General features: G+C 33.4%; 2 long non-coding RNA genes across 8 annotated transcripts in view; one reads left to right on the top strand and one right to left on the bottom strand.

Moving 5' to 3' along the window:
* LOC140637531 (uncharacterized) overlaps positions 1-20,628 on the top strand; it is an 86,400-nt gene that overhangs the window by 34,336 nt on the left and 31,436 nt on the right. The window contains exon 3 of the long non-coding RNA XR_012034626.1: positions 7,492-7,611. This is a non-coding gene — a long non-coding RNA (uncharacterized lncRNA). The remainder of the gene's footprint in view (positions 1-7,491; positions 7,612-20,628) is intronic.
* Positions 1-20,628, bottom strand: part of LOC140637530 (uncharacterized) — an 87,980-nt gene that overhangs the window by 59,658 nt on the left and 7,694 nt on the right. The window lies entirely within an intron of this gene.

The raw sequence follows: 20,628 nt of genomic DNA, 5'->3' as shown, positions 1-20,628 counted from the left end.
ACTCCCAGTGTAGTCAGGAAAAACACACCCAACAGACTCCAGGGGAGGAACATTCTACAAAATATTTTGCCTGTATTCCTCAAAACATGGTCCAGGTCATCAAAAACAAAGAAAGTATGATGAACTGTTACAGTCTAGGAGTGAAGGCAATATGACTATTAGATTTAATGTGGTATCCTGGATGGGATTCTGAAATAGGAAAAGGACATTACACAAAAAGTGAATAAATTTGAAAAAAAAAACATATGAAACTTAGTTATAATGATTATTATTATTGGTTTGTTAGTTAGGAGACCTGCTCATATTGATGTGAGATAATAACAGGAGGACCTGGGTCTGAGCTAGATGAGCACTCTCTGGAACCGTTCTGTGGCTCTAAAACTATTCTCACATGAAAAGTTTATTAAAAGAAATAAAGTGACAGTTTACAGGGATACTTGTATTTGGTTGGACATTTCTGTGCGTCTCGAGCATCTTTATCCTATAGCTCACCTAGAACATTTACAAGAGGGAGTGAAAAAGTCTGTGTGTGGTAGAGGGGAGTTGTCACAGGAAGGGAGCGATGTTGGCAGACAAATCAACACTAGGTCACCCATTGCACTTTTTGTTCACCTCAACTTTTGTGAGGTTTGCTAGAAGAAACAGCAGTAACTTTTAAAGTGTAAAATGATCATGACTTTTCATTTCCTTAAATTAGCCTTTAATCTGTAAAATACAGACTCTACCAATTTGGAGCAACTCTTTTGTATTCAAGTATAAAAGCTCGACATTAAAAGCTGAAACTTGGATTCACTTGAACACATTCGTTTGTTAAAGCTTTTCACATTGGAAACTTGCTTAACCTTTTAAATCTCAGTTTCTTCATCTGTAAACATGAGGATGATATGCATCTCTAATGTAGTTATGAGGACTATGGAATTTGTTACATTCTTAGTGAATTGACTTATGTTTAAGACAAGTAAGTTGAATAGTGTTAACTCTACTGATTTTTATTGTCTGCTTTTTGGTATACTTCGTAGAAAAGTAAATTTAACCTGTATTTCCAAATACCTTATGCACATTTCATAAGTCTAAGGTATTACATAATGAAAATGTTCTTCCTCCCCCTTGGTTTTACACATTAATTTATAAAACTGTTAATGGGTACTTATATCCATATAACTAAGCCTAAATATAGATATTCATATAGAGATAGAGTTGCATCTTGACATAAATCACAGAAGGAATCATTAACATCCCTCATAATTCTTTTACCTAATGGTTAAATAATCTCTGCATTTACTGCTTCCATGTCCTAAAACATAATTTTGAGTCTGGAGGAACTTGCTGTTCTAATGGAATTATGTAATCACAGGCCCTCATAATTGGAAGGGGTCTATAAAATCGACCACTTTGATCTATTAATAATAATAATAGCTACTTTTTTCAGAGCTATGTGTTGTAGTCATTGTGATAATTATTTTACAGCTCTCACTGAATTTCACTTAAGCTTCACAACACCCACAAAGGTCATTAACTTCTTTATTCAATGGAAAAATTTAAAGCTTAGAGATGTTGAGTATCAAGGTCACATAGCTATAAAATCTCTTAACTTGGACTTAAATATAAGTCCCTTGGTCCTTCTGTCTGTGTCTCAAAACTGTGGTCCTAATCATCATGCTGGCTGTTCCCTGATCGTTTTCCTCTACAATACATATGTCAAACACTGCTTCTCCTGATCTCGCCCCATCCTGCAGGGTCGCAAAACTCATTACTTGTAGAGACAGTTCATTCTATCTTTGGACACTTTTGTTCTATTTTTTTTTTGGACACTTTTGTTCTTATGTTGGAACTGTCATCCTGTAGTTTATAATAATAGGTTCTAATTCTACCCTGGAAGAGGTTATTCACTATACCATTCATAGTAAAACCAACCCTCTAATGTTTGGTAAACAGTCATGGTAAAAACAAACAAACAAAAAAACTCTTAAAGATTTATGAACAACAAAAGAATACATCCCCGTGTCAAAGTTCTCTTAGCAAAGCTTCTCAAGCTTAGAACAAATGCTTGAAGTGTAGAAACTTGAAGATATGTTGCAGTGTTAATCTGAAGACAGGGACAAGGTTGAGCTAGCCATAAATGTGAAGTGGACATTACGTGCAGTAGTGCTATGATGAATGTGAACCAGATTACAGGGAACATGCTGCAAAAGTAAAATTATCAAGGTAGTAAAGTTTTATAAATTCAGAAGGAACAAGCTATGAGGACGACAAAAAAATAAGTTCTAGCTTAGATGGTAAAAGAAATAATAAAAAAGTTTCCGTAGAGAAAGAAGCTCAGAAGTGTGAGCTTATTGCTAAGAAGTCTAAAGCAATAGTGGAGAACTCTCGTATTACCATCAAAACATGATAAGTAATATGAAAATCACAGCAATGAAAGAAAGAATAATATTAAAAACCAATGAGAGGACAAAAATATGCTTGTAAGTCCTGATTCCAATACACTTGATAACAACATTTATACAAAAATTGTAGTAAAACTGTTCTTCATTAACAATGACAACTGTTCTACATGAAGTGTAATTTGTTGTAAGTATAGACAAAAATATTAAACAACATAATAAAATGATAAAGATTATACATATATAATATGTAGAATATACATATATAAATAATGAGTGTTATATATATTATTTTTATCAGCCAGGATCCAAGTAGACAGAAAGAAACTATTCTGACTACTTCAAATAGAGAGAATTTGATTCAACCGTACTACCTCCCCTCCTCTGTAATTTTATCCAAAGGCATGGCTTACCATATTTAACTTGCAAATTTCTCACTGAAGCCTAGACTTTTCTTTGAAGTGCAAACTCATATATCCCACTAGCACCCAAAATCTCCACTTGGTTGTCCCAAATATAAATTTTTCTAAAATTAGCTTGTTCTAAAGAGAACATTTGGTTCTTCTATCCCCAAAAATGTTTCTTGTGATCTTTTCCATCTCTTATTGATTTAGATTTTTCTCTACATTTCAAAAAGCTGACCACCCAACCATAATTCTTTGTTCTTGAACTCCTGACACAAATCTATTAACATCACCTTTCAGCTCTACTTCCAAACTATATGTAGAGTATAAGTATGCTTACCTTCTCCATTACTCCTAGTCCCTGTCAAAACCCTCTCAGCCACTGGGTGTTATATGTAAGTAGTGAATCACTAAATTCTATTTCTGAAAACAATATTACACTATACGTTAATTAGCTAGAATTTAAGTAAAAAATTTGAAATTAAAAAAAGGCTCATCTCTCACTAGGATCAGTGCAAAGCTTGCTAACTAATCTTCTATTTCCATTCTTGTCTCTTTATAGATCATTCTTCATACAATAGAGTAATATTCTAAAATGTAATTAAGATTATGTAACTCTCCTGCTTATGATTTCTTATTGCACTTAGCATAAAATGCAAACTCTTTAACATGACCTATAGAAATCATTCAAAGATGGTAGATATCCTATAGATAGTTTTTCCCTAATCAGATTTTTCCTTCTGGACATTCCTAGAAACAACAACTCACTAAATTTCTTTATCCATATATAGGTCTCTTGACCTAATTGCCTTCTTAAACTCCATATTTTTTAAAGATAATTTTTAAAAATAATCCAAAACACTTTAAAGGCAAGCAGCATGGCCCCATATCTTAAATTCCTTGAGAGAGAGAGCCTAGCAGTAGAACTTGAACCAGCTCTCCATTAACAGAGGTATGCCTTTATGAAAAGCAAAAAAGTAAATTTGTTTGTTGGTTTCCTAGCTATCATTTTCAGCACTTAATGATGCAATTCCAAGGACTTCAGGCCCAAAAGCGATATCACCCCCATGTTAAAAGCAAGGAAATATCAAATGGAGATGAGAGAATTACATGAAAGATTACCTGTGACTGTGGCCTGCTGCCACTTGGTAGGACAATCAACATGCATGGGGGATTAAGCTATATAAACTCAGTTGAATTGAATCAGCTGTCTTAATGGGCCAGAAAATCAACCAGTCCGAGTGAAAAATTCACTTGAAATGGTTGACTGGCACTAGTTGAAGAAGCAACTGAAATTTGTGGAATCCTTAAAATGCACCAAAGTAGGAGGGGAAAAAATATATTTTTTCAATTTCCATCTGAGTGCTTGACATAGTCTAGACATGGCCTTGGGGTTCTAAACCAAAATATACACATACATACACACACACAAACAAAAAACAATCGCATCTCCTTAATCTCTAAAAATATCCTTTAAATTCTCAATGATACCCATCACCATGTAAGCCAAGGGCAGATGGGCCATTACTCTGAAGAGCTTCTGTCTTTATTTCATGAATAACTTACTCAATGATCTTACATATTCCTAAGTATCTTCCTTTATTATAATAATGTGTATTACCATAAACACTTTGCTCTTTATATTGAGTTTTCACATGCAATATCCCTTAAATTAAACATGGTTATTCTTATTCTTCAGAAGAGAAACTTGATGCTCAGACATGGTAAATGATTTGTTCAAAATCAACCAGAAACTGTGATAGTTTCTCAACTGTTGGCCTACAAGTAAATAAAGCCAGTCTGTAATGCCCACCTATTAAGCAGACCTCACTGTAAGAATCCATTAATTAATAAGTCACTTACAAAATGGACTATGATTTGATAGTCCAAGAAATTCTAAATCAAGCCTATATTTACCATGACTTAATAATACTGGGAAAAAAGGGGAGAAAATCCCTTGTACATGTAGGTGATTTTTTTCTAAATTATGCATTTGTAAATAGATAAAATTCTCACAGCTGCCACAGTCTTTCATTCTGAAAGCCTCAAAATGCTTTGCAACGAATCAAGTTCTATCTTGAATAGAGTAAATAAATAGTTCATTTTAGTAGAAACTATATTGTCACTACATCAGCAATTCACATTTTAAAAATGTGCATTACTTATTCAGCTATTTGAAAGATGGTATTAAAGAGGAGCTATTTTGTCAATTTTTTTCATCTATAAGCCTTCATTTTTAAACCTATAACATTTTGTGTTTTTAAGATATCAATTACCATTTTAAAATGTGCCAGTCTATCTTGAGTTTCTCAGCAAGTTTCTAGGCCAAAGAAAACACTAATCCTTTCAATTTATTGGGAATCAATGTTTAATCCTCTTTTTTTGTTCTCATACTTATTACAAATCATAAAGAATTCTGAGTGTCAGTTTAAGAAGTGAAAGCCTTATGTAATATTCCTATTAGTTATTGATCATTTTAAATTAAAAAATTTAGTACTTTTTATTTGAAAAGTAAAACAAAAAAATTATGTTTCACATAGAGATGCTTCCAAAACATAATAAGAAGAGTGTGCTTATGGGCAAGTTTCATTGTATATTTTCAAATCTATAAAAATGAAGGTCCCATTATTAGTTAAATTCATGATGATTACTTCAAACTTTCATAATAGACAAAACAACTTTTGTTGACTTTACTAGGAATAAAGAATATGGAGAATATGCTAATGGATATTTGAAAGCAAACTTTAAAATAGTAAAAACATTCTAAGATTATTTTATATATAGCCTTTTAAAAACTTTAAAAATCCATAACCTTTTAAAACTTCAGATAAAAAAATAAAACTTCAGATAACAGTAATTTCTTCATATTGTTCAAAATCTCTCAAAGGTTCCAAATTAATCTATTTTCTTATGTTTCTCTAAAATACCAAACTGTTACTACGTATCTTCCTTAGATCAATATATTTTATTTTTAAGGTATGGAAATTATAGAAGGTTCTATATAGACATTTGTTTTTATTTTATTTTTAATGTTCCTTTGTACACATATATATACTTTTATGATAACACATACTTTAGGTAGTATTACTCCTTTGTTTCTTCTCTAAACAAATCCTTATTAATTACCGACCACGTGTCATGCATGGTTTAACAACAGAGGATGAAACGTATGAAAAAGTCATCCTCCTTATGCTCCATTCTAAAATGGAAAGCAGACAATAACCAAAATCAAAAGGAAAATATGTTATGTTTATGGAAGTAAAAAAACTATGGATAAAAATAAAATGGGGAAGAGGGAAGATGATAGGACACAACACTATAAACCAATGTAAGGATTTTGGCTACTGCACTTAAGCGGATGGGAAGCCTAGAGAGGCAAGCCTAGAAGTTGAGCACAGAGAGACACATCTGGCAACTCCATCCACTGACAGACAGAACTGAAATGTGGAAGAGCAGACTAGTTAATAGATGTTGCAAACTATTGACTTCTAAAAGTCTGGTGGCAGTGGAAATATGGAAGGTGGTCAGATCATAAATTTTTACTGAAAGTATGATATATAGGATTTACTGATGATTAAATATGGTATCTAAGGGGGGAAAAAAGCAAAAGCAGGGATAAAATGATAGCATTGTCAAAACTGAGATGGAGAAGTTGTTTTAAGCCTGAGGAATAGATGGATAACCAGGAGAATGGGTATCAGCAGTAAAGACAATAGGTCGAACATTTTAGCTTGGAATTCTCCAGTGTTGGAAATATAGTCAGATGCAGAAGGAGTTGCCAGATCAAAAGACAATATATTAGTAAGCATTCAGTCCTGGAACCCAAGAGAGAGAAAAAAAAAAAAAGTGCTTGACAAAAAGAAATGACCGAATAAATTAAACAGTATTAACTGATCAAATAGAAAATGAGTCATTGGATTTATCAATAGGAAGGCCTTTCTGAATTTAACAAGAGCATATCTGGTAATGTGCTGGAGAACTTGAATTTTGCTCTAAGTGGAGATAGGGTGTGGTTGGAGGTAAGAAGAGTCTCAAAGGAAATTGGGAAAAGAGAAAAAAAATGATGATGAAAACTAAAGAAAGAAAATTGGTAGGGTGCTTTTGTTACAGGGTTCTTGTCTCATAGGGTTGAAGAATGAGTCTCATGGACACAGAAAGATGAAGTGGTTGTTCCTCAAGTGAAGGAAGAGCTCTCGAGAGTGAGATGTGTCGCCACGGTGGGCTTCTAGTAGCAGTCTTTCACTGACAACTGACTAGGAAGGTCGTGGCCTAGAAATTCTTATGACGTCTTGGTTTGACCATCCTTAATGGCTTCTTCTTTGAGGTCTGGACATTTTCTGGGGTTACAATGGAGCCACCATAAAAATATCTTGTGATAGCCAGGATGGGGTGGTCTGGTTTGTTCCTTCATCTCTTGTCTTCCTGTCTCAGTGTCTCCATCCACATGCCAGGAATAGTTCCAAAGCCTACTTGGGGGCCTCCTACCTCTCCCTGCCTATATCCCAATCCTTTCCCTACTCACTAGCAGTATTTGAAAAAGATAGATTTTGTGGACAAAGAGAAACTGGCTATTGCTAGAAAGATGGACAAGACAAAAACCAGATACTAAGGGCTAATCATATACATACAACCATATACGCTGGGCTCGTTTTGTGATGGGTAGGTCTTTATTATATATTTTTAACAGGACTATTTACTTATTTTAGAAAAAGAATATCCTCAAGCAGACACTCCACTGAGTGAAGAGCCTGTGGAGCTTGATCCCAGGACCTGAGCTGAAATCAAGAGTTGGACACCTAACAAACCGAGCCACACAGACATCACAGGTCTTTATTATATTTTATTGCTCTTTGTTTAATTTAGTTTTATGTGACTTTTATCAGTAGCTGCTCACTATCAATTTTCCTGTTCTCCACCTACATCAACACAAGAACAGCTCTCCTTCTTTCAAATTGTATATTGAAAAAAAATATATATATATATATACTCAAACAAAGGCATAAACTCTAAGTATTTAACAGAAATGGAGTCATTTCTATACATGTTTATGAAGCTTATTTTTCTCTAAACATTTTATGGAACTACCATAGCTCAGCTCATTCTTTTAATAGAATTATAATATTCCCTGGAGTTGTACCAAAATTTATTCGTTTTTCAGCTAATAAGCATACTTATTTTTAGTGTTTTGCCATTTCGAACAATGCTTCTACCAAAAGATTATTTCATGTGTGATCGTTTGTGCTCCCATCTCCATATCTGAAAATTGAATATCTTCCAATCCCCAGAATGGTATTGTGATATAAGAAACAATTTTTATTTTAACATTAATTTTGTTTAAACACAGTTTTTCACCTTAAACCTGTAAAGTCTACATTACACCAGCTTTAATAGTTTTCAGACATTTGGATTAGCATAAAATGATATATCATATACTTTATTTAGCACTTTCTTGAATACCGTCAAATTTGAACAATTACTTAAATTTTATGCCCTTTTGGGTTTGCTCTTCAGTGAATTACCTATACTTCACTGGACAAATCATATTCATTTTTCTATTATATGATTTATCTTTCTTTGGACAATATATAAGATAATTACTTATATTAAAGGTATTAATCTATTGCTAATCAGTGTTAAGTATTTTCCTAAGATGAATCATTTATGTCTTAATATTTAGAATTTTTCCATATATATTTTTCTATAATCAGAGGTGACTCAGCCTCAGAGAGCTGGGTCAGTCAACATTTCAACACCATTTGTGCTATTGCCACTAAGATTAGACATGTCCACAGAAGCCTTATGCCAAGGCCTTTCTTATTCCCATATCTTTGGGGCAATATCTTCCTGTGTTTTCCCTCTTTTATGTTCTACTCACATGTCCAGAGGTTCCTCCTAGGCCTTTGCCCAGCACAAGGAAAAAAGAGAGGAAGTCCCACCGAATTTCCTGGTGGAGAATCCAAAGCTGATCTTGGTCCCCAGGAGTTACTGTGACTCAGGAAAAGAGAGACTGAAGTTGAGAGTGGAGTGAGTAGCTGTATTCAAGCCATGCTCAGACAATCTCCCCACATACCCTATTGTCTAAAGTACATATTTCTTTAAGCTGCTCCTGAAGTTTATTTTGAGAATTTTTACCTGTCATACACTGATATCAAGTTCACAATCCCTATGTCTTGAGAAAAACAGACTTAAAATTTATGTTTTTTAATGTGCTTTTCCAATTGGATGAGATCTGGATATTCAAGCAACTGAAAATATAATGTAATAAGTTTTCTCTGGGATTACCTATGGTAAAACTCCTCAAATTTAAGTATCTTAAACCTAACAAGTTAATGAACTTTGTGATATCACCACAAAATTTTTCAGATTTTCTGTTTTGATTTACTTTTTCCCTTATTATTTCATTTAATAAATGATCTGAATACCACCTTTAAGCAAAAACCAAGACCAAACCAAACAAAAATAAAAAAAAAACTATGCTAGGTCCTAGGTATGTAGAATTCTAGACCCTAGGTATACAGAGATAGAGATTACGCAAACAAATGAATATAAATATAAAGGTATAAAGATAAATTTTGATAAGTATGAAATTAAAGAGTCATTTGACAGAGATAAACTGATCTTGAAAAAATAAAAGTCAGCATTTAAATTGGAATCCAAAGGTAATCTAAAAAATTAGATTATCCAAATCAGAGTATTTCCAAATCAGGACCCCCCCCTTTTTAAAAAGATTTTATTTATTTATTCATAAAAGACACAGAGAGAGAGAGACAGACAGACAGACAGACAGAGACAGAGACATAGACATAGACAGAGGGAGAAGCAGGCTCAATGCAGGGAATCTGATGTGGGACTCGATCCCAGGACTCCAGGATCACTGGGCCAAAGGTAGATGCTAAATCACTGAGCCACCAGGAGTCCACAGGATCCCCTTTTACCCGAGGGATAAATGCATATTTTTTTATAATTGGTTTTATGTGTTTACAATTGTACTGTTGACAATATGTAGAGAGGAATAGATGGACATATATACAGATATATATTACATGTGTATACATACAGATATATAATAGTATACATACACATACATAAAAATAGCATATACATGTGCATATATATTATATTGTTAAAATATATGTTTACATGCATAAGTATTTGTGGTCACAGCGAGGATTAAGTCAAATAATATAAATAAATAATAGCTAAAGTGCTTAAAACAGTGTCTAACACAGAGTAAGCACCATGTGGACATTTTAAATATAAACAGAGAAGTAATAATTTGTTATGGTTCAATTAGAAATAAAAGGTAAAAAAATGAGAAAGTCACTGAAAATAAACCAAAAAGATGCCTAAATGCCCAAGAAAAATTTATAAAACATTTATTATCTTTTTACAGTAAATTCCAACTTCTGTGTGTTTAAATGCATCATTCCATTTCATTTACCTAATGTGCAAATATCAGATAGTTTTTATGCAATAATATCTGGTATATCAGATAGGCGAGTGAAAAATGCTGTCTTATGCACATTTCTAGTCATTTTTTTTTTGAAGCATAACACACAGGAAAGTTTGCAAATCTTTAACATATAACTTGATAAATCTGCAATGTAAGCATGTTTGTGGATCACTACCCAGGCCAGAAACAGAACATTAACAAAGTTTCAGAAGCCTCCCTTGTGCTCCTTCCTACTCTGTCCCGTGGCACCGCTCCTCTGACGTCTATTACCGTAGATCACCTCTGTCTGTTCCTGAGCAGCAGGAGTGGAGTCATCCAGTATCTACTCTTTTGCATCTACTTTCTGCTTAGTGTTAGGTCTGTGAGTTTCATCCATGTTGTTCATATAGAAAAAGCTCATTCATTTTCATTGCATACTAGTTTTCCATCATATGAATATATAAGAATTATTTATCTGTTGTTTTGTTAATGATTATTTGGGTTGTTTACAGTTTGGCTGGGACTGCTTTAATGATTCCACTATGAATATCTATGAATGTGTCTTCCAGTTCACATATGAAAGCAATTTTGTTGGATATTTCTTGCCCATAGGATTGTACATATTAAGTTTTATTTATTTTTATTGTTTCTAAGATTTTATTTATTTATCATGAGAGACCCAGAGAGAGACAGAAACATAAGCAGAGGGAGAAGCAGGCTCCCTGCAGGGAGACCCACGTGGGACTTGATCCCCAGACCAGGAATCACACCAGGAGCCAAAGGCAGACGCTCAGCCACTGAGCCACCCAGGCGTCCCCCTGATAAGTTTAAGTGAGCCCTGCTGAAGACTTTTCCAAAGTGGTATGCCTTATTTATTTTTTAAATTAAGTGCTGAGAATTGATATGTAAGATTATAGAAGATCGAAAATATATTATCTATCACCAGGCAAGATTCAACTTCTTTTGTTCTTTAATTTGAAAAAAAAAAAAATCAAGTTGAGTGGGGAGTTATTGTTAAATGGATACAGAGTTTTTGTTTTATAAGAAGAAGAGTTATGGAGATGGATTTTGGTGATGGTTGCACAGCACTAAGAATGCATTTCATACTATTAGGCTGCACTCATAGAAGTCCTAAGGTGGTAAATTGTATATTATATGTATTTTACCACAATATAACTAAATAAATAAATAGCTCAAGCTGACTCAGTCAAAGGGACAGATGGTAGGATTTTAAGCCTTCTGAGGAGTTGTCTATTTGTCCTGTTTGGTTTTACTCTCAGAACATTATCTTTCAAGGGTCACAGTTGAAAGCCTGATGTTTTTACTAGAGCTTATTTTTTTATAATAGTTCCTGAAATACAATTTATCTTTCTTTCAGTTTGGGAATCTTTGGAAAATTCAGCTTATTTCATGTGTTTTTTGTTTGTTTTTGTTTGTTTCTTCCCTTCAAAAGTTATTTTCTATTTAGTTTCTTGGCATCAGACTACTGTCCAGTTTAGAATTTCATAATGAGGCTGCTAAGATCTGTAAACTTTCACTCTTTAAAAAAAATATTTATTTATTTATCTATCTATCTATTTATTTATTTATTTGAGAGAGAGAGAGAGAGAGAAAGAGAGTGAGTAGGGAGAGGGTCAGATGGAGAGGACAGAAGCCAACTCCACACTGAGCATGAGCCTGATGCACCCAATCCCTCCACTCTGAGATCATGACCTCAACCAAAACCGAGAGTCAGACACTCAAATGACTGAGCTCTCCAGGTGCCGCTGTAAACTTTCACTCTTTGCATGGTTTCTATGTTTCAAGTTAGGAATTAGAGATCTCTCCAGATGGAAAATGGTAGAAAGAGTTGGACTCAGCTCTGTGTATTCCATTCTTCATAGGATAATAACCTCCCAGATCCTGCCTATCTTGTTTGTTCTTCAGTGTTCTCTATTTTTTAAAGAAATGTTATCCAGTTTTTCATTAGTCCTTAATGGAAGGGTTTATGTGATACAAACTATTTAATCATACCCAGAAACAGAAGTCCTAAGGTAAACTATTTTAGTTATCATGGGTTAATGATATTAAAGATAATCAAAACACAAAAAGGAAATATTTAAACATGGTTAAAGCCAAGTATTTTCACAGATACCAGTGAGATACATGCTTTGGTTCCCAATAAATGCTGTTTCATTATAATTTAGTTGATTTTTCCTTTATCTTACTAAGTATAAGTACTACTTTTAGAGACTATATACACAGTCTTAATATTATCTATAAGGATAATGTTTACTGCTCATGGATAATCAGACTATGGATTTTCATTTTCACATTTTAATCTAAAAATAATGTGACAGAATTAAATATATTATTGTAATTGTAAATATACATTTGTAAACTTCTAAATATATATTATAATTACAAATATACAATATTTGTAAACTTGTAAATATATAATATAAAAATTATAAGTATATAATTGTAATAGTAAACTTCAGTGGCTCTCATTACTGCAACAATAGAGTGTTTAAGACTAAAATTAATGTTACTGACTGTAAAATAATTCCATAAACATTCTTATAACCTGATGAGTTGAATGGTGTATTATTGTTTTTCTGGTTTTATGGAAGAAGGTTTATAGATTTTAATTGCTGTGTCCAAATGATACAGTTTATTAATCTAAGGCCAGGGTTCAATCTCACTTCACTCTCCAGATTCTCAGATGGGTTCTCCTACCAACTACAACCCACTGGGAAATTAAAACATCCAAAATTAAAACATCTTTATGTGAATAACCCAACCCCCTTAGGTATCTCAAAATCAATAGGCGTAAAACTGATCATCTTCTCTTAGTTCAGTTTCCCAGCACATGGAAATTGATGGAAAGATGGTGTTGAAGTCACATTGCCTCCGGCCTCCCTTCCCTTCATCCCTGACATCAAATCATATTTTCTTTCTCCAACTAGCTCTTTACCTTTGATTCCCTATCAGGATAAAGACAACACACAGTAACTTGTCGCTAGATTTATTAGTGTTCACTAGGGTAAACATATAATAACTGGAACTTTTCAAGGCACAAGGAGGGCTTTTCGTAATTATGATAGTGAAAAAGAAGAAAACTGGGTCTGTGTCAGGAAGATCCAAATGTATGATCAGTCTTGGGCACTGATTTGGCTTAGATTATGGTCGGGAGTACATTCATATTTGTTATTTTGAACTCTGGATTGTTTGAAAACTTGGCAATAGGAATCATAATGCTTAAGAAGTTGAGATGATATATTAAGATCATTTTAGTTTAGCACCTGGTTCTACCACATAATAGCTGGGAAACTTTGAGCAAACGTTAACTTCCTTGTATTGATTCGCTAGTCTTGCTTGAAAATCCTGTCCAAAATATCATTTAAAAGTACAATAATCCACTGTAATTCACGCATTTTTAGGCCAGCTAGAGTTCATCTGATTTAGACTGGCTTTAGCTGGAAATCCTTCTTTCAGCCTATAATAGCTAAGCAGCTCTGCTTCTCACTGCAGGTCTGTGTATCAGCAGTGGCAGCTCCGATCCATTTTTTTCTTATTAATTTCGGACTAGTTGGCAAGCTAAGATGTATACTTTATATTATAATAGCAATGGTGCAAGAAGTGGATACATGCCAGTCCTTGTAAAGCCTAGACTTAAAATTTCACACATTATATTTTCCAAAGCAAGTCATTCATGGTCAAATAATAGAAAAATATACTCCACCCCTTTATTCAAAGACACTGTCCCAAGACAAAGTTCATGGATGCAGGAAGCATTAAGGATTTAGGAATAATGATACAATTTACCATTCAGTTTGAGGCCGTTTCTTCACCTATGGAATGAGGATAATAGTAGATCCTTGAAGATGGCATGTTATGTATATAATATAATGTAGCCCTTTGAGGGCTACTTGGTTACTATTTGTTGGAATATTTGGGATCATGTCCATCCAGTGTCTAGTTCATACTAGATGTTTGATACCTGGACGCTATTTCTCTAGTTTTATTATTACTGTTAAGATAGTAAGATATGATGATAAAAGGGTCATTTAGGGAAAACAACATCAACAATTACTTTTAAGTATCTTTTTTCACCTTTCTAACTGTGTTCTTGGTAGAGATCAAGGGAAAATGATGCTCAGATCTCAATGCTATTCATCAAAGGAGTTCCAAAATCCTAACATTTTATATTTAAAACTTCAGAAAAAAATGTTTTATTCCTGGCTTATTATTTTTTGTGATTAAAATTTCATAGAATATAAAATCAAATGCATTTTTAGGATGTTTGTTTTGCTGTTAATTTACTTTTGATGAAACAGGTAAAAATGTATCTAAAATGTAATTATGGAAACACCAAAAATTCAGAGAGCATTTAAGTAATCTAACAGAAAAGTGGAGACAGTTTTATTCAGAATGCTAAGGTTGAAGCATTTACCTTTACAGACAAATTCATATAGATTTTTCATTTCTAAAATTGACTTAAGAAAATTCTACTCTGAATTACTAAATCATGACGCACATAAGATGCACTTAATTAATATGAATAATGTCAATATTTTCCATCAAAGTATAATCTGCCATGGTGCTGGTACATACAAATAGGATTTACTTTCTCTTTTACATCATTACTTTGGTTGTGTTACATGTGAAACAGAGATATTCCAATTGCTTTGTATTCCTAATACATACTTTAAATGGATTATTACCTTTTAAAAGTTTTCATTTGGTACTTGAATCAATGATATTAAACCACACTACAAGAAGTAACAAATACATGTATTTTCAGTATTATCTAAATCATAGGGTATTAGAAGTAGTGAGACTAAGTGTTGACTTGGAATGATTTAGCACTCTATAGTGCCAGGTAATAATGTACCAGTAATTAATTAGGGAAAATATTTTTATCCTCATCTCTGGTTTACTGATAGTTCATACCATATTGATATACTCAAAGAAAATGGGGTGAGAATTATCATCACTTTTGATTGATGAACCTCAAAAATAGTAGCCATGATTCCAAGTGCCAGTTCTAATTAGTTGGAACATAAGGTTCAGGTTAAATATATGCTTCCAGAGTAGTAAAACCATTTATACTTACTCTATTCTCTTTACTGGGGTCATTGCTCTTTATTATTTTTTAAATTATAAGATTACCTTTTTTTTTTTTAGTCTGGCTTTGGACTAAAATATATTTCACTCATTTATTTAAGAGTGGTGTTTGAGTATCTACATTATGTAAAGTATTACTTTTGGTACTAGGATACTACAATAAATAAAGAACAAGAAGAAAAAAAAAAAAGACCTGTCCAATCCAAAGGGAAGAGATACATGTAAAATAAAATAGCATACTTCTTTCATGAGACAGTGATAAATTCAGTGGAAAAATAATACAGGTTAGAAATCCTAGAAGAGTCCATCTTGGTGGCAATTTGCACGGTCACAGAACTATTCACTGAGTAGGTGGGCTTTGAATAAAGACAAGATAAAAAAGCACAGTCACAGAATTATCTGGGACAGAAGTGTTACAGGCAGAAAAAAAAAAAAACAATAAAAAAACAAATGCAATGGTCCTGAGGTCAGAGCTTATATGCAGTGTCTGAAGTAAGTCGAGGAGATCTACACAAGTATGTAAAGACAAGTGGTGAAGACAAACAGGTGGGAAAAGTGAGGTGGTGATGGTGGTGGTGCTGGTGGTATAGATTATGGGGGCCTTGGAAGCTACTAGAGTGTTTCATACTGAGTGTGAGAGAAAGCCATTGGAGAGCTTTAATAAGAGGAACAGCATGATATGACTTCATTTCCAAAAGATAATTCTGGCTTTTATATTAAGAATAGACTCTAGGGCACCCGTGTGGCTCAGGGTTGAGCATCTGCCTTTGGCATAGGTCATGATCCCAGGGTCTTGGGATCGAGTCCTGCATTGGGTTCCCCTCCGGGAGCCTGCTTCTCCCTCTGCCCATGTCTCTGCCTCTCTCTCTGTGTCTCTCATGAATAAACAAATACAATCTTAAAAAAAGAATAGACTCTAAAGGAACAAGAATGTCAAGAAAAACACCAGCTAGTGGCACGTGTGATGAACTGAGGCGACAACAGCCCACAGCTTGAGAAGCGTGGAAGTAGTAGAAGTGATGAGAAGTGGTCAGATATTGACTCTATCTTTAATTAGACCCAATAAGGATTCCTCACACATTAGGTGGGAAGTGTACAAGAGAGAAGTTAGTGTCTGCTACTGGAAGGATGAGATAGATATTTCCGGACATGGGAGTAAATATGGAGAAGCTGGATTTAGAAAAATGATCAAATTAACTGTGAAAGGTCATTAAGACATGGAGATGGGCATGTCAAGTTCATAACTGGGAAATCCTGGAATCTGGAGGAGAGGTCTGAATAAAAAGTAAAAATGTGAGCATTGCCAGTTAGAGCTAGTTCATTAAAGCCACAGCTGTGTTTGATCACCAGAAGAGTGAGTGCAGATGTAAGAAGAGCTGCAGGAACTGAACTCGGGGCAATCCAATATTTAAAGATGAAGAGAAAGGAAGCAGCAAAGGAAACTAATAGCAATAAGAGAAGTGGAAGAGATCAAGTGAATCCACATTCTGAAAGCCTGAAGAAGGTATTTCATGTTTCAAATACTGCATATAGAACAAGTAAATCTCCCATTGGATTTTTAACACATGATCATTGGTAACATTGATAGTGAGATTTTCAGCTGGAGTTGCATGGATGAAAGCGTAACTAGAGAAGATTCGAGAAAGGCCAGGGAGACAATGCCTAGACACAGAATATAGACACCTACTATATTTCATCAGCTCTAAGATATGTGCTATTTCATATTTTAAATCTCTGGAATTGGGATATATATTAAAATTAATCACATTTCATGTCTATTACTACTTAGGCAGCTATTCTTATGCAGTTGTCATTGCCTGCTTATGCATGAGCTTTGTCACAGTTGTTTACATTTTCATTACTGTTACATAAATAAAAACTAAAAAGCTCTTCCACTATACATAAAATAAAAATTCTAAGTGATAAGAAAGCTTTGATCAGAGCTTAATTAGCATTTTCCTTTCTTAGTGGTACATACATTAACTGCATGCTATAATCAATGTGACTCAAATACAATAAATATGATTATTATGGAGTTTAGCCATAAGAGGGAAAAAGAACAAGGAGATAGAGGGGATTAGAGGTTAGGAGTAGGTTTGCTTATGGGATTTTGTTATTTAGGATGGTCAAACTTTGGAGGTGTTTTCATGCTGATGGGAATAAGTTCACGGAAAGTAAAAATTTGATGCAGCATGATATACTTGAAGTATGTCTTCTTTATACTTCTGAATGTAAAAATATGGTTGCAATAGTGCTTATCTCCCAATGGTACTTTGCTGAAATCATTTAAGATCTCCCTTTTGTATTCACAAGATAGAGGTTGCTTTAAAAGCCTCTGTACATTACAGATATAAGGATCAAACCCAATGAAAACGATATTCTCATGTATTTGAAAAATATCAACCACTGATAATAAACATTAACTTACAACACTTCCACACAACACCTTAACTCTATACTCATTCAATATTTTATATAACTGTTATAAATAAGTAATTTAAAGGTAAAAGGACTTCAAAAGGCTATACTTTTTAACTGGGGAGAAATTATCTTTAGTTGTATGCTGATTTTATATGCATTCCCTTATTTTACCTGAAAACCTCTATATTTTATGCCCGATGCACAGGTTAAAAGGTCTTTTCCAACTTACAGATACACTTACATAAGCCATAAAAATGATAATAGAAGTATTTCTAGAGAAATGAGTATTATTCAAAATTATGATTAATGGTATATGTGATTTCCTATAATTCTAAAATTTTGCAAAATAAGTATACTAAAATAACTGATTTTGCCAATAATGAGCTTGAATTGAATGTAGAGTATGTTTCTTTAGAATAACAGTGGTATATAAGTGGTGGTTAGGTCTTAGTTCAGATATATATGTGGTTTTTGATTTAGTAACTTCTAGTTCCTTTGCATAGAACCACCTAATGTAGATATTTTCCAATTTCTGTTGCTGGATAATCAGTATTTCTGGAAAGTCTAATGGGTGTTTCAAAAGTGTTACATATTTGATAATCTAAAAAAAGTATAAAAAGTACAACTGAATGTGAAAAAGTGGTCATAATTGTACAAGACAGCTATGACAATGTGTGATTCTCCATTCATGAATATATAACATTAAAAATCTGGGTATAAATTTACATTTTATCTAGTAATCATCCTTTTAAAATGCATTGATTATTTGATACTCTGTTGGGTTTTTTTCTTCTGCTTCTATTTTGATATTTTGTTTTCTTTGTTCTTAATAAAATGGCTATGATTTAATTTATTTTACATAATGTTTTTTGAATGTTATAAAAATGTACAAGATAAAAATCATGTTTTGACTATTCTTGGCAGCAATGAATCTGTGCTCATTTTTCTTGTGCTGTGTATCTTATCACATTAGGTATTTTATGAGTTCATGTTGTCCTGTCAGTATACAATATACTATTAAATATTCTGTGCAAAGTAAATTCAAGAAAATCTCTTGTTATTGATCTATGGTTACTTAGAATCCTTCAGCTCATCAAGCTACACACTCTTTCAGGTTTATGTGGTTTGTCAAAGATTTTAATTATCTGTAATGGTACTAGTTCCATGAGAAAATTCTTAATAAGTAGTTCTTAATACTACTACTGATACTGATTCAGTATCAGTACAGATACATCCTCCTCCTCCTCACTAAGTGTGTATGATGGATACCGCAGAAGTAGTGCCAGCGAGGGGGCATAGGACAATCTTTAGAAATACAGACTCTAGAAGCCTGAATAGGTACCAATACTGACTAGCTATAAGATCATAGGAGACTCATTTTACCTCTTTATCTCTCCTGGCTTCAAGTTTTATACTTGTAAAGTGAAAGTTATAATAACATCTGTATCATAGACATTTGAGAATTAAGTAATAATGCATTGCTTGGCATACAGTTAATGTCTAGTAAATGTTGAAAGAACAAATAAAGAGACGATATGATCATCTCGGGCATATATTACCTTATTCTAAACATATCTGGATGAGCAAAAATTCTTAGGTTAGAAATTTTAAGTGCATGCTGAAAATATATATTAATATGTATATAAATTGAGTTTGTTTTTAATACTCATATTTCTAAAGAAAATTAAGGATTCCATTGTAGCTCTATGTGCACATTAACCATCACAAATCTAAAAATGATTGCCAACTGATTACATTACATTCTAGTAGAAAAGCATATTTTAAACAGACTAATTGAGATACATTATGAACAGTATAGTAATCTATTTTATGCATTTCTAGTGTGAGATGAGGTATATAATTTTTCCTTAATGATTCTACTTAATGGGGAAAAAAAGTTTGATTATAGATTCCCAAATAATTGAAGGTCTTAAATAAGCTACCTATGAAGTGTTCTTATTTGAATTTGAACAGTCGCTCTAGTACTTTGCTAAACTGTGCAGTTTTACATGATAAATGTATAAGAGCAGGTTTGTAATATACTAATGAAATTGAGCATTAATGTTGTACAATATGAAAACATGTGCCTACTAGAATAAACATTCTGAAAAAGAAACACTCATGTAAATCTTCTTGAAACTCAATGTTTTTCTACAAAACTCATGCAGCCACAAGGTCATCAGCTATAAGCACTTTCCTTTCACTTCCATCAACTTGATATTGATTCTAGTTTGTGTTTGCTTATTTGTTTTTTGCTTTGCAGTTAGGCAGACTTTGAGATCTACAGTTGAGATTAGCAAAATCTTTGTTTCTGTGAAGTTCGCCAGGTACCCAGATGGTCAAGTGCAAAGGAAATTTTGCATAAATGACTTAGACATCTTTGTGCTGGATCTGACTATGATAATGCTTTAACTACAGTGTGTGTGTGTGTGTGTGTGTGTGTATGCACGCGTGCGCGCGTCTTTCCTGCCTGCCCCACTCAGCCTCCTTCTTCAAAAGAGGGCTTTTAGTAGTCACCCCCTTTCTTTCACCTAGGCTCGTTGTTTTTCTGTTGCCCAAACCTTTGTATGTCCAAGGCCTATCTTAGATTCTAGCAAAAAGGGAAGTTTTAAGTCAATATTGAATTAGAGCTACTATTTGCTGAGCATCAAACATACCAGTTTATATATTTTATTCCTAATCCTTAAAATAATCCCAGAAGATAGGTACAATTTTCTCCCTTATTATAGAATTATAATATAATCTCCCTATTATAGAATTCTATTATTATAGAATTTGAAATTAAGAAGACCAGCCAAAACCATAGAGCTGGCATTTACCATATTTGGACTACAAATTCAGTTCTACTTGGCTCTGAAGATTATTCAGGATTCCATGTTGG

The sequence above is a fragment of the Canis lupus genome, chromosome 8 (assembly GCF_048164855.1).
Source record: "Canis lupus baileyi chromosome 8, mCanLup2.hap1, whole genome shotgun sequence".
NCBI lineage: Eukaryota > Metazoa > Chordata > Mammalia > Carnivora > Canidae > Canis > Canis lupus.
Note: the sequence above shows the minus strand (reverse complement) of the source record. Positions and strands in the feature narration are given on the sequence as shown.